Genomic DNA, 12,500 nt, shown 5'->3' on the forward strand with positions numbered 1-12,500 from the left:
CTAATCAGTGGAATCAAAGATGAGCTGATAAGCATAAGATGAATAACCATTATTTTAACCTAACTTAGGGTATAAACTCCGCCTACCTGACCTTATAGATGCCACATGTTCCGAGAAATGGCAGCTAATAATATTTCATAATTTCTAATTTTTTTTATAGAAAACTGATATATCTGTGACGCATAAAAAGATTGATCATTTAATACCAAATAAAACAATAGTAAAGTGAGAGAGAGAGCAGTTTTAAGGTTGTTACTTGATCTTCTCATATAGCTTATTTATTTTTCCATTTCCTTTCCTCTCTGAGTTATTTTTCTCTGTTGGATCCCGTGGGCTTAGAGCATCCTGCTTTCCCAATTGGGGTTGAAGTTTAGCCAATAATAACAATAAAAAAAAAAAAAAAAAAATACAAATAAAAAAAAAAAAAAAAAAAAAAAAATAAAAACAAATATAAAGATAAAGATAAAATAAAAATAAAAATAAAAATGAAAATGAAAATAAAAACAACAACAACAACAAAAACAACAACAACAATACTACTACTACTACTACTACTACTACTACTACTACTACTACTTATAATAATAATAATAATGACAAGGCTGCATTATCTACTATGCAGTAAACGTTTAGTTGATCAAGTGAAGTACAAAGATATATTACAGTCAGGTCTAAGAAATCGGGTGTGATGTCAGCGCTGTCCAGATAGAAGTATCTGGGCAGCGAATGACTAATAATGGCTATCGAACATTAGTGTAAATAAATTCATGAATAAGAACACCATATTTACCAGGAAGTATAAAAACTACAAGGCAAAATGGATAGCTTTTTAAACCATTAACATATCATACTATAGATGGTTCACAAAAATGCTGGAGTTTTTTATAAATATATTGTATTTACGACAATGAAGAGACAATCATGATTCTGAAGAATTGTGATGATGACAGTAATTGTACTTGATGAAGGATTAAGGATAGTGTAAAGAAGTTTTTTTTTTATAAAGGAAATGTGAATTAAGAAATGAAACATCAAAGGCCAAGATTAATGATCCTCAGATTCTTCTGCAATTTTAAAAATGATTTTATTTCTGATTGTAAGGCTCGCTTTTAGGATTATGGTAGCCGATGCGGTAACGTCCCGCCTCAAACCCGTTAGTTTCTTTGGTCGCTCCAACCTCACCATCCTTGTATGCTAAAAATGGGGTTGTGGGGAGCCTATAGGTCTATCTGGTGAATCATCAACAGACATTGCCTAGCCTTCCTTGTTTCTAGCTTGTGTGGAGAGGGGTCTTGGGCGATCATCATATGAATATATTTTCGGTCTCTAGGGTATTGTCCTGATTGATAGGAAACTAGAACCATGCAGGTTAGCAATGCACGCAAGTGCATAAAGGGCCTCATTGACCTTCATTGATTTCTAATATACGCGAACAAAACCACGCGACATCAAACGGCTCGTGTTTAAAGGCTTAAAGGCTGCTCATGAATAGCAGGAGCTAGGGACAGTGACCCTTGCCTCTGTCATTCATGGGCGGTCTCTAAGCCTTTAAACATGAGGGATTTGATGCCGCGCGGTTTTGTTCGCGTGCATTAGAAATCAATGAAGATTAAATAGGCCCTTCACAAGCAGGCTGCTCGGAAAAATTTCCGAGCGGCAGTGATTTAGTAAACGTGTGCATTGCTAACCCGCACGGTTCCAGTGTAGCAGCTTATAGACACTTCGAAGCTGCTCGGGGGGAAAATGCACTCGTGTGAAGACACGCCTCCTAACGAGCGAAAATTTTCCCGTGCGGGAAAAATCCTCTCAAGTGAAGCGAGCCATAAACAGAATCACATGCGATATAGTTAAGTTAAATCAATGAAGAATAAAAATAAAATAAGGAAATGCTTATTTTTTACTTGCTGCTAATTTCATATCACGAAATTATTAATGGTATGGAGTGTAATACCGAGCACCCATACTTTTCATGCCAGTTTATTCTTTTTTCAACTAATTTTCATTTAAGCTTGCGACCTCTTCGTGGGAAGTCATAGCTTATGGAAAGACAAAGTTGTACAGGATTAAACGTTCAAAAATACACGAAGAAATAGAGGATATAATCATTTATATCAATACTGCAGAAAAATCAACAAACAAGCTAAGTGTACTGAAATTCGCAACGAAGAAAAACTCTAATTACCAAAACACCAGAAGGAATGAAAAGACGCCGAATTTCCAGAAGACACACATCTCCCTTTTAACAGCCCTTGTCAGTACATCCTGCGAGAACGAACCGAATTAAAACTAAATTTGAAACTGGCATGCGGAGACGACCCACCACCGCTGCAGTGCGATCGTTGGATGCTGCTGGGGTCATTAGCGAAAACATACTTCTCCGCTGACGAGAACCACATCACCACCTTGTCCCTAGCTGCTCGCTTGCCCACTAACTGCTACCTTCTGCAAGCTGGTTTGGCAGTAAGTATATACGGTCCGCTTGCTGGCTATGCATTCGAGTAAAATGTAGTTCGGCTCGTAACTCACGGAAATTGCGCGGAGGTGCATATTGGATTCGTCAGCTTTAAATAGTTTCTAATCATAACGACGAAGCCAGTAACGCCTAAACTGAAAAGATAGAGGAAAGAAGAAAAGAAATGGACAAAGAGGCGAAAAAAAATCTTCGGCTGATAATTGGCTGTTTTCTTCTTCTTCTATAAGCCATCGGGACATAGGAACTTGGAGGGGTCCAGTGTGAGCAACAAGGGACCAGTCCCCGCCCATCCTATCGGCCAATGAATTTTGCATTGTTCAAACTGACTGTTAAACAACATTACGAATTTTAATGCGGAGGCCAGATAATAATAGTTGGACATTAAAGGTCTCTTATGGCTCACCACGTTATGAATATGATAATGATGATGGTTCGCGGGATAAAGTCTGTTAAGTTATGAAGCCATAAAAGAGGGTGCATCAGCTGTTACGCCATTATCCCTTCTCGCTGCTCGCCTTATCTGCATATATACGAGGTTCACAGAGAGAGAGAGAGAGAGAGAGAGAGAGAGAGAGAAAAGAGGAGGTTGTGGAACCAACAGTTTCATGGCGAATGCATTGCCACTAAACATGGCCCTCCGGGGGAAATTTTTAAACGGATGCACAAAAAGACAACATAATTCCTTCAAGAAATTAGGAGGGTTATTTTCTGTCCCTTTTGGAGCCTTTATCCTCTTGCTGCGTCTAGGATTGTTACTAGCTAATGACCTGTGGGAGAAAATCGGCAGTATGCGACAAACGAAAATACTAAATATGTCTGCGTTTATTTCATTTGTGATTAAGAATATTTTACTTTAAGAGGTTTTACTTTAATTACTGTTTTTGAGCAATACTATTAATGTTAACAAGGCAAGAGTGAGTTTCTTAATATGTAAGAAACTAATCTAAATTATGTAAAGTGGATCTGTATGTTGTGTAAGAATAAAAAATACTTACACAGAGTATATTCATACACTATGTGTGGATGCATTGCGTATGACGAATAAATCGGTTATCAATGCTGTATTATTATTATTATTATTATTATTATTATTATTATTATTATTATTATCTAAGGTAGAACCCTGGCTGGAAAAACAGGATGCTATAAACCCAAGAGGTCCAACAGGGAAAAAAATAGCCTAGTGAGGAAGGGAAATAGAGATATAAATAAACTACAAGAGAAGTAATGAACAATGAAAATAAGATATTTTAAGGAGAGTAACAACATTAAAACGGATATTTCATATATAAAATATAAACAAAGAGACATAGGACAGCCTGTTAAAGAAAAAAAGAAAAAAAATTCTTAGGAAGATCATTCCACATCTTGGTCACAGCTGAAATAAACTGGATTATTTTCGAATTTTTGAAAAAGGCTATGTTTGAATTACGATTTTTCTTGATTTCCTTCTTTCCCTGTGTATATTTATTGAAACGACCTCTCTAATTATTATTATTATTATTATTATTACCTCCGCCAAGCGGCGGAGGTTATGTTTTCGGTTCGGTTTGTTTGTTTGTTTGTTTGTTTGTTTCTCTGTTTGTCTGTCTGTCTGTGGACAACGTAGAGGCCACATTTCTACACGGAATCACTTCAAACTTGGCCAAGTAGTTCCCCAATGTGTATGGAAGAACTGATTAAATTTTGGTCAAGGTCACCCCAAGGTCAAGGTCACAGGGGTCACTGGTGTCACTATGACATAAGTGGCCATATCAAGAGACAGAAATAAAGCACTGACTTTTTGCATAAGCCAACAGGGAAGTCCTAGTCCAGGCGCAACCCATAGGTGATGTTCAAATTTATAAAGGTCAAAGGTCAAGGTCATATTGGTGCATTATATCAATGTCATATTAAGTATCAGTGGCAAATGAACAAAGATCACTTGAAGGTCAAAAGTCAAGCAGGTCACTTGAAGGTCAAGGTCACGTGAAGGTCAAGGTCACGTGAAGGTCAAGGTCACCTGATTAATTCATATGTTCGACTCTCGCGTCAATGCCATCATCACGTCAAAAAAAAATAAAATCGAACACACCCACAAGAGCTTCCCAATGCTACCAACACACAAACAGTCAAAAGTCCTTCAACCTCAGTGTCAGGTAACTGCCAAGGCCATTGAATGGTTAAGCTAAATTAAAGGTCAAACGTTACTTGAAAGTCGAAGTCACATCAATTCATGATTCTAGGACATATGGCGCTCTAGGTCACCTTGGCGGAGGTATGTCCTCTACGAGGACCATGTCCGCGTTCAGGACTTGCTCACTTGTTATTATTATTATCATTATTATTATTATCATCATATGATAGGCTACAACCCTAGTTGGAAAAGCAAGATGCTATAAGTCCAAGGGTTCCAACAAGGAAAAATAGCATAGTGAGGAAAGGAAACAAGGAAATAGATAAACTAATTCTAAGAAAGAAACCAGTTTCGATTTTCTTATTATGGAAATGAATCTTGTGAGCAATGAAGTCTATCCAGAGAACGATTGGCTACGAAATGAATGAGTTATTACTTCGAGGAAAGGTCTGGGTACTCAATCCAGGCATTACAACAACAACAACAACATCTACGTATTACAACAGCAACAACAAAAACAACAACAACAAAACATGCAGCTGTTTCTATTCCACTGCAGGATAAAGGTCTCAGACACGGCAATTCATGTCTGGTGTTTGGCCAATTTTCCTCCCCACCCTGGCTGTGAGGATTAGTGAAGGTAGAAGACTATAGTATGATCGCTCACTGCACACCAACCTAGTATGTGTGGCCCTGACTAGTACAGCAGTACTGATCATGGCGATATATATATATATATATATATATATATATGAATATCTGCACCATATACAACTATGTTGAATTTACAGTACATGAGGTGGCTGCTAGGTGCTAACAGAGAGGGAAGGTGAATGCAAGCAAGTTGTATTCAAAAGATAATGAGCCTATATACAAACAGTTGAAAGCAAGACTGTCACAAAATTTAGAATAATATGAAACATGCAATGGCAAGCTTAAACAGGTTTCTCTATCATCAGTGCTGGAGAGAGCGAGAGATAAAAAAAAGCAATAGCATTAGAGTGTATGAACGTGTATGAAATACAAGTGCAGTACAACAGATACATGAAGTTTATTTCAATTTATTCCATAGTTTCAATTGTAATGAATTCACATCAGCAATACCTCGCAAGACCTCGATTCATGCACATTTATTTTGTTCATAAAAGAGAGACCAAAAATGTTCTCTCCCTCTCTCTCTGTCTGTCTGTCTGTCTGTCTCTCTCTCTCTCTCTCTCTCTCTCTCTCTCTCTCTCAATAATTAAATTTGCCTTACTAGACAATGGATCACTTGTCTTTACAATGATAGTATTCGGTAAAAAATGTTACCCCTCTCTCTCTCTCTCTCTCTCTCTCTCTCTCTCTCTCTAAAGTTAAATTTGCCTTACTAGGCAATAGATCATTTGTCTTTACACTGATAGTATTTGGTAAAAAATGGTTCCCCCCCCTCTCTCTCTCTCTCTCTCTCTCTCTCTCTCTCCTTATGACGTCAAGACTCTAAAACTGTGTTGTTTCTCTCGAATACCGAATATTGTTTCTTGATATCTTAGAATACTGTAGTTATTATAGTGTTCATCTTACAAAAAACTAAATATTTCAGTAAGAAAATTGAAATATGTATCCAGACACTGCTAATGAAGTAGGAGAAGAAATGCGGAGAGGAAACAGAGAGAGAGGCAATACTCTTTTATCGTCGCTGAACAGTCCTTCACGGCAAACACTTGCCAGATGCACAAAAAGCGAACTCCAAAAGCATTGCAGTCAACTAGGACTAAGAGGTATCTGGACGAATAAAGATGCCTTAATTGATAAACTAATGGAGCATTATGAAAATATTGGAGAAAATCATCCATCGCATGCTCCCAGCCAAGATAGAGACCGTGACTTACAGATATCAAACCCGGCACAGTTATATCAAAGGTTTGAAACTTTTGTTAGAGAGACAGAAGACAACTTCTATGTTATAAATAACTCTTTAGCCGATAAGGAGAGAATAATAGGAGAGCTACAAACTAAATTATTCCTTGCTGAAGAAAAAATCAGACATCTACAAGAAAGCCTTCAAAATAAGTACGGATCATGTCCCTCTGAAGCCATCACTCCTCCATTGAATGGGAAAAATGTATTACTCATTGGAGATTCCTGTCTAAAGGAAGTTAAGTCTAGTGACCTTCAAGATAGTGTCATGGTAAGAACCCTACCAGAAGCAAATATGGACTTACTAAAATCTTGGGTAATGGAAAAGCTGGAACATTCACCTAAAGAATGCGTCATTTATTGTGGAACTCAAGATCTACTCGTCGAGGATATTACAGTGGAGAGAATTATCGACAATCTGGGCACTGTTATTGCTGAACTCAAAGAGAAAAATCAAGAAATAGAGGTAAAGGTCTGTGAGCTTGTACCATCAATGAAAACAAATAATTTACCTGAAAGAATAACCGAATATAATACCAAAATGGAAGAATGGTGTAATGAAAATGGAGTTACGTTGATTAAAACGCAAAAATTCTTCAAGCTAGGAACTGGCGACCTAGATATTAACTGTTACGATGGCCAAAATGATAAATGCTATGATTTACTTAATAGAGTAGGTGCCATTAGATTGTTGGATGCTATTTCCTCTGTATACTTAGATAATTTTGTTTGTTCCAACTGGAAAGCTGTTAAATCAAATTTATGTAGTTTTAACAATAATATTCTCGGAACTAATACTATGGAAGATGTAAGTACAAAATTGTTGGCAAATCGAGTGAAAAGGGGAAGAAATATAACGAGGCCCCAACAAAATAAAAACAAGTATTTTAGGAAAGAGAACCTCTCTCGAGGGGGATATGCCAATTCTCAAACGCGTTCTAGATATAATAATGATAGTAATGGCTCAGGCTATACTTATAGAAATAACAAAACTGGCAACTACAGTAATCATCTTAATACTAGAGGTAATAGATATGGCTGTTATAACTGCGGTGAATTCAATCACCAACAATCGAACTGCAGATTTGATCATAAACTAAGATGTAACATATGTTATGAATTTGGTCACAAAAGTAGATTATGTGAACAAAACCCCAACTACTAGGATCTTGGCCAGGAAGATAGTGCCGACAGGAAGACTTCTCCTAGATTCAGTGATATATTAACGGTAGTCCATATTAATGCCCAATCCTTGTTAAGTCATAAACTTGAAATAGAACTGATGTTAAACGAACAAAACATTGATATTTTATGTGTTAGCGAAACATGGTTATACACTAATATAAGTGACGCATTTATAAATATTCCCCTATATGATGTCTACCGTCAGGATCAAGGTCGGGGTGGAGGGGTATGTATATTTGTCAGAAACTATTTGAAGGTCACCGAAATAAATTTAACGATCGAAAAATGTGAGGGTGTAGAAGATAAGTGGATCTCGATTCAATATCGCAAGTTTCCTTCTGTTATTGTAGGATGCGTATATCGCCATCCCAAAGCACCGGCAACCTCTTTTGATTATATCTCTGATATTTTTAAAGAAATTATTTTACGAAATAAGCATATATTTATCTATGGGGACTTTAATGATGATCTGCTAAAGACCGAGAATAAAATGTCTAAACTAATTAAAAAACTAAATTTCGATCAGATAGTAAACAAACCTACTAGAGTTACTCCTACATCAGCGTCTTTAATTGATCTCGTAATAACAAATGCTAAACTTATGATGATAAAAATTGATATTATACCAAGCTTGGTGGCAGACCACGAGACAATCTTAACTCATCTGAATATTCGTAAGCCAAAAAAGAACCTGTTTTAAAAACTTTTAGATGTTTGCGAAATTATTCTCCAGACTTTCTTTGTAACCTCCTCATGAATAACGTAAAAATATTAAATGGTATTTTAAATACTGACAATGTAAACAACCAAGTTGGAACTTTAAACGACGTCTTTACAGCTTGTCTAAACATTTGTGCTCCGGTTGTAACGAAAGAAATCGTTCGTCCCCCTGCGCCCTGGATAACAGATGAAATAAAGCGAGACATGAAAGAAAGAGACAGACTGAAAAGTGAGTTAAAAAATCAAACTTTTAACATCCTTCTGAGAGAAAAACATAAAGACCTGAAGAAGAGAGTAAACTCAAAGTTAGCGGCAAGCCGTAAGCAGTTTTACAAAAGCGAATATCTGAAAGCTAAAGGCAATGTCTCTGCTACTTGGAAAATAACAAAAAATATGCTATTTAATGGTCAACAAACAGATACGAGCTCTATGCTATTGCCAGCAGTAACTGATGTACACTCTAAGGCTGAAAAATTCAATGAATTTTTCGCTGAGGTCGGGAAAAAAACTTTCGAAAAAACCAAGAGGAAATTAGGAAATATAATATCTCTACTGAAACAGTACGTAATATTCCAGTTAGAGAATTAGATAGTTTTAAGCCTACTCCTGTTGATTGTAATACTGTCATATTAATTATAAAAAATCTTAAAACACAAATGCTTTTGGATCTGACGGGATTAGCTTGCGTTTCATTAGGGATAGGTTATATATTATTGCATTTTACCTTACAGTTATAATTAACACATCCATAGCCACTAAACAGTATCCGGACTTATGGAAAAATCCCCACGTAATTCCTGTTTTTAAGAGTGGTGATATGGAAAACGTCTCCAATTATCGTCCTATATCTTTGCTACCGGTATTGTCAAAAGTTCTGGAAAAAATAATTGCTATTCAATTAACTGATTTTTTAGAGACAAATGGTCTAATCTCACAAAGTCAACACGGCTTCAGGCCAAAATTATCAACTGAAACGGCTCTATTAAAAGTATCAGATAAGATTTATAACAACATGGATAATAAGAAAGTCTCACTACTCCTTTTACTTGACCTCTCAAAAGCCTTCGATAGCGTGAACCATAATATATTATTTGATAAATGTACATCACTAAGTATAGATCCACTATGGTTTATGAATTACCTACATAACAGATCCCAGTCAGTTAGAATGGGTCAAACTGTGTCGTCCCAAAAAACTGTAGAGTTTGGTGTGCCCCAGGGCTCTATTCTTGGCCCAATACTCTTTGCAATTTATGTTAATGATCTGGTCAAATCACTACCCGGCTGTTTTGTCATCCAATATGCCGACGACACCCAGATCTTAATTGAAGGAAATGTAAGTGAAATAAACGAACTAATTCATAGGGCAAAATGCATACTAAAGAAGGCCAAATACTACTTCTTAACTAATGGTTTGCTTCTTAATGAGAAAAAAACACAATTCATTTTTATAGGTTCCCGACAATATATATCAGAAATTGGAGATAATGTACAAATAGATTTTAATGGAAATATGATTAAACCCATGAAAGCTGTAAAAAATCTAGGGGTTTATTTTGACAGATATATGACGTTTGAAACTCATATAGATGAAATTTATAAGAAAGTGATGGGCACTTAATTTATTTAAATAGAGTAAAAGACTCATTTGATTCCTCTACGCGTAAAATAGTTGTTCAGTCGCTGGCTATGAGTATAATCAACTACTGTTTAAGAATTTGGGGAGTAACTGGCTCTACACAAATGAAAAGGGTTCAAAAACTTCAAAACTTTGCCGCCCGAGTGGCTGTTGGTAATGTAAAAAAACATGACCACATATCCCCTTACCTCAAAAAATTAGAATGGTTAAAGATAAAAGACAAATATACCATAGATGTCTGTAATTTGGTATTTAAAACAATACGTAAAATAACTCCTGAATGGTTATACGATTTTCCAACAGTACACGCAGTTAATGGGGTTTCTACTCGACAGCAGGAAAATCTATATGTAGAAAGGGCGAAAACAGAGATAGGCTCCCGCCAGTTTAGAGTTCGAGGCCCAGCATTATACAATAAAGTACCTGGCACAATTAAACAAAAATCCTCTCTCGCTGCTTTTAATGTAAACTTAAAGAAACTAATTTTAAATGGTCCCGATTAATGTAAGAATGTTATGCTTAATTGGCTTATTAAAAGTGCTTTTGATGGCACTACTGTACTTCTATAGATGTTGGAATTAGTTTTAGATAATATTTATGGATAAGATGGCTTTTATTTACAAATTAAGATTTCCTTATAATCTAGTATGCACATTTGATTACTATGTGTTATTTTAATATGATTTGTACATGACTTGTTTTTAACACAACTTATGTGGTCTATTACAATGTATTTCATTATTCGGCAAGAGTAATTTTTACTCACTATATTCTAAGTAAATACTTTCTGATTTCATGATATTCTTTTATTACTGATGAATTATTTCAATTACAAAGTTTTAGCCGATTTGCTGATTCTTATAACAACTTTTGTATGTCTAAAATAACAAATATTTGAACTATTTGTAAGATGACTTTACTAATTGTAGCCTTATATTTTATGAATACCCAATGTAAATATTGGAAATAAAGAATTATTATTATTATTATTATTATTATTATTATTACTCTCTCTCTCTCTCTCTCTCTCTCTCTCTCTCTCTCCGAAAGTTAATTTTGTTATAATTGTACTTGGTAAAAATGCTCTCTCTCTCTCTCTCTCTCTCTCTCTCTCTCTCTCTCTCTTCAAAAGTTAAATTCGTTTTTCTAGAGAATTGATCAATTGTTTTTACAAAAATAATATTTGATAAAAATGGTCTCTCTCTCTCTCTCTCTCTCTCTCTCTCTCTTCAAAAGTTAAATTCGTATTTCTAGAGAATTGATCAATTGTTTTTACAAAAATAATGTTTGATAAAAATGGTCTCTCTCTCCCTCTCTCTCTCTCTCTCTCTCTCTCTCTCTCTCTTCAAAAGTTAAATTCGTGTTTACAACTGTTTTTGAAATATTGTATTTGGTAAAAATGTTCTCTCTCTCTCTCTCTCTCTCTCTCTCTCTCTCTCTTCAAAAGTTAAATTCGTTATACTAGTGAATTGATCAATTGCTTTTACAATAATAGTATTTGATAAAAATGCTCTCTCTCTCTCTCTCTCTCTCTCTCTCTCTCTCTCTCCAATAGTTAAATTTGTCTTGCTAAATAATAGATCACTTATCATTATTGGTAAATTTTCCGTAAAGATTGGAACGAAGTTTATTAGATTATCCTGTTAACTAATATAAAAACAAAACAAATAAAAAATAATTCAAGAAAAAATATTCTCCTGCAACATAGATTCCGCAAGGAATAAAAAGCAAGATATGAAGAAATAATTAGATGAATGATATTCAGATTTAAGGCATATAATAGACGAGAATTTTTTTTCCCTGTTGGAGCCCTTGGGCTTATAGCTTCTTACTTTTCCAATTAGAGTTTTAGCTGAGCAAATAATATAATAATAATAATAATAATAATAATAATAATAATAATAATAATAATAATACTTATAACACTGCTACTACTACTACTACCACTACTACTACTTATAATAATAATAATAACAATAATGATAATGATACTACTACTACTACTACTACTACTACTACTAATGATACTACTACTACTACTACTACTACTACTACTACTACTGCTACTAATAATAATCATAATAATAATAATGATAATAATTATAATATTTTGTATCAGATGCTCTCGACTATCTCAGGTAATAATAACAATAATAATAATAATAATAATAATAATAATAATAATAATAATAATAATAATAACGAAAGTTATCCCAAATTCATAGTTTGCTTTCCAAATGGTAATATTTTCTCTTTGATAAAACTCGAAATTAGTTTGGTTGTCCAATACTATATCTATGAAAGTGTCTTGTTTTTCTACTATCAGAAGAACCGTTTATATCGTTGTAAAGCTCCTTCCAATACTAGTGTTTTTTAATTTGAAATATATTAAGATTTTATATGATGAAACGATTTTCTTTGCATTCATTAGAAAAATGTTTCAGACACTGATTTGGTTTCAGTTTCCTTCT

The sequence above is a fragment of the Palaemon carinicauda genome, chromosome 26, assembly GCF_036898095.1.
Source record: "Palaemon carinicauda isolate YSFRI2023 chromosome 26, ASM3689809v2, whole genome shotgun sequence".
NCBI lineage: Eukaryota > Metazoa > Arthropoda > Malacostraca > Decapoda > Palaemonidae > Palaemon > Palaemon carinicauda.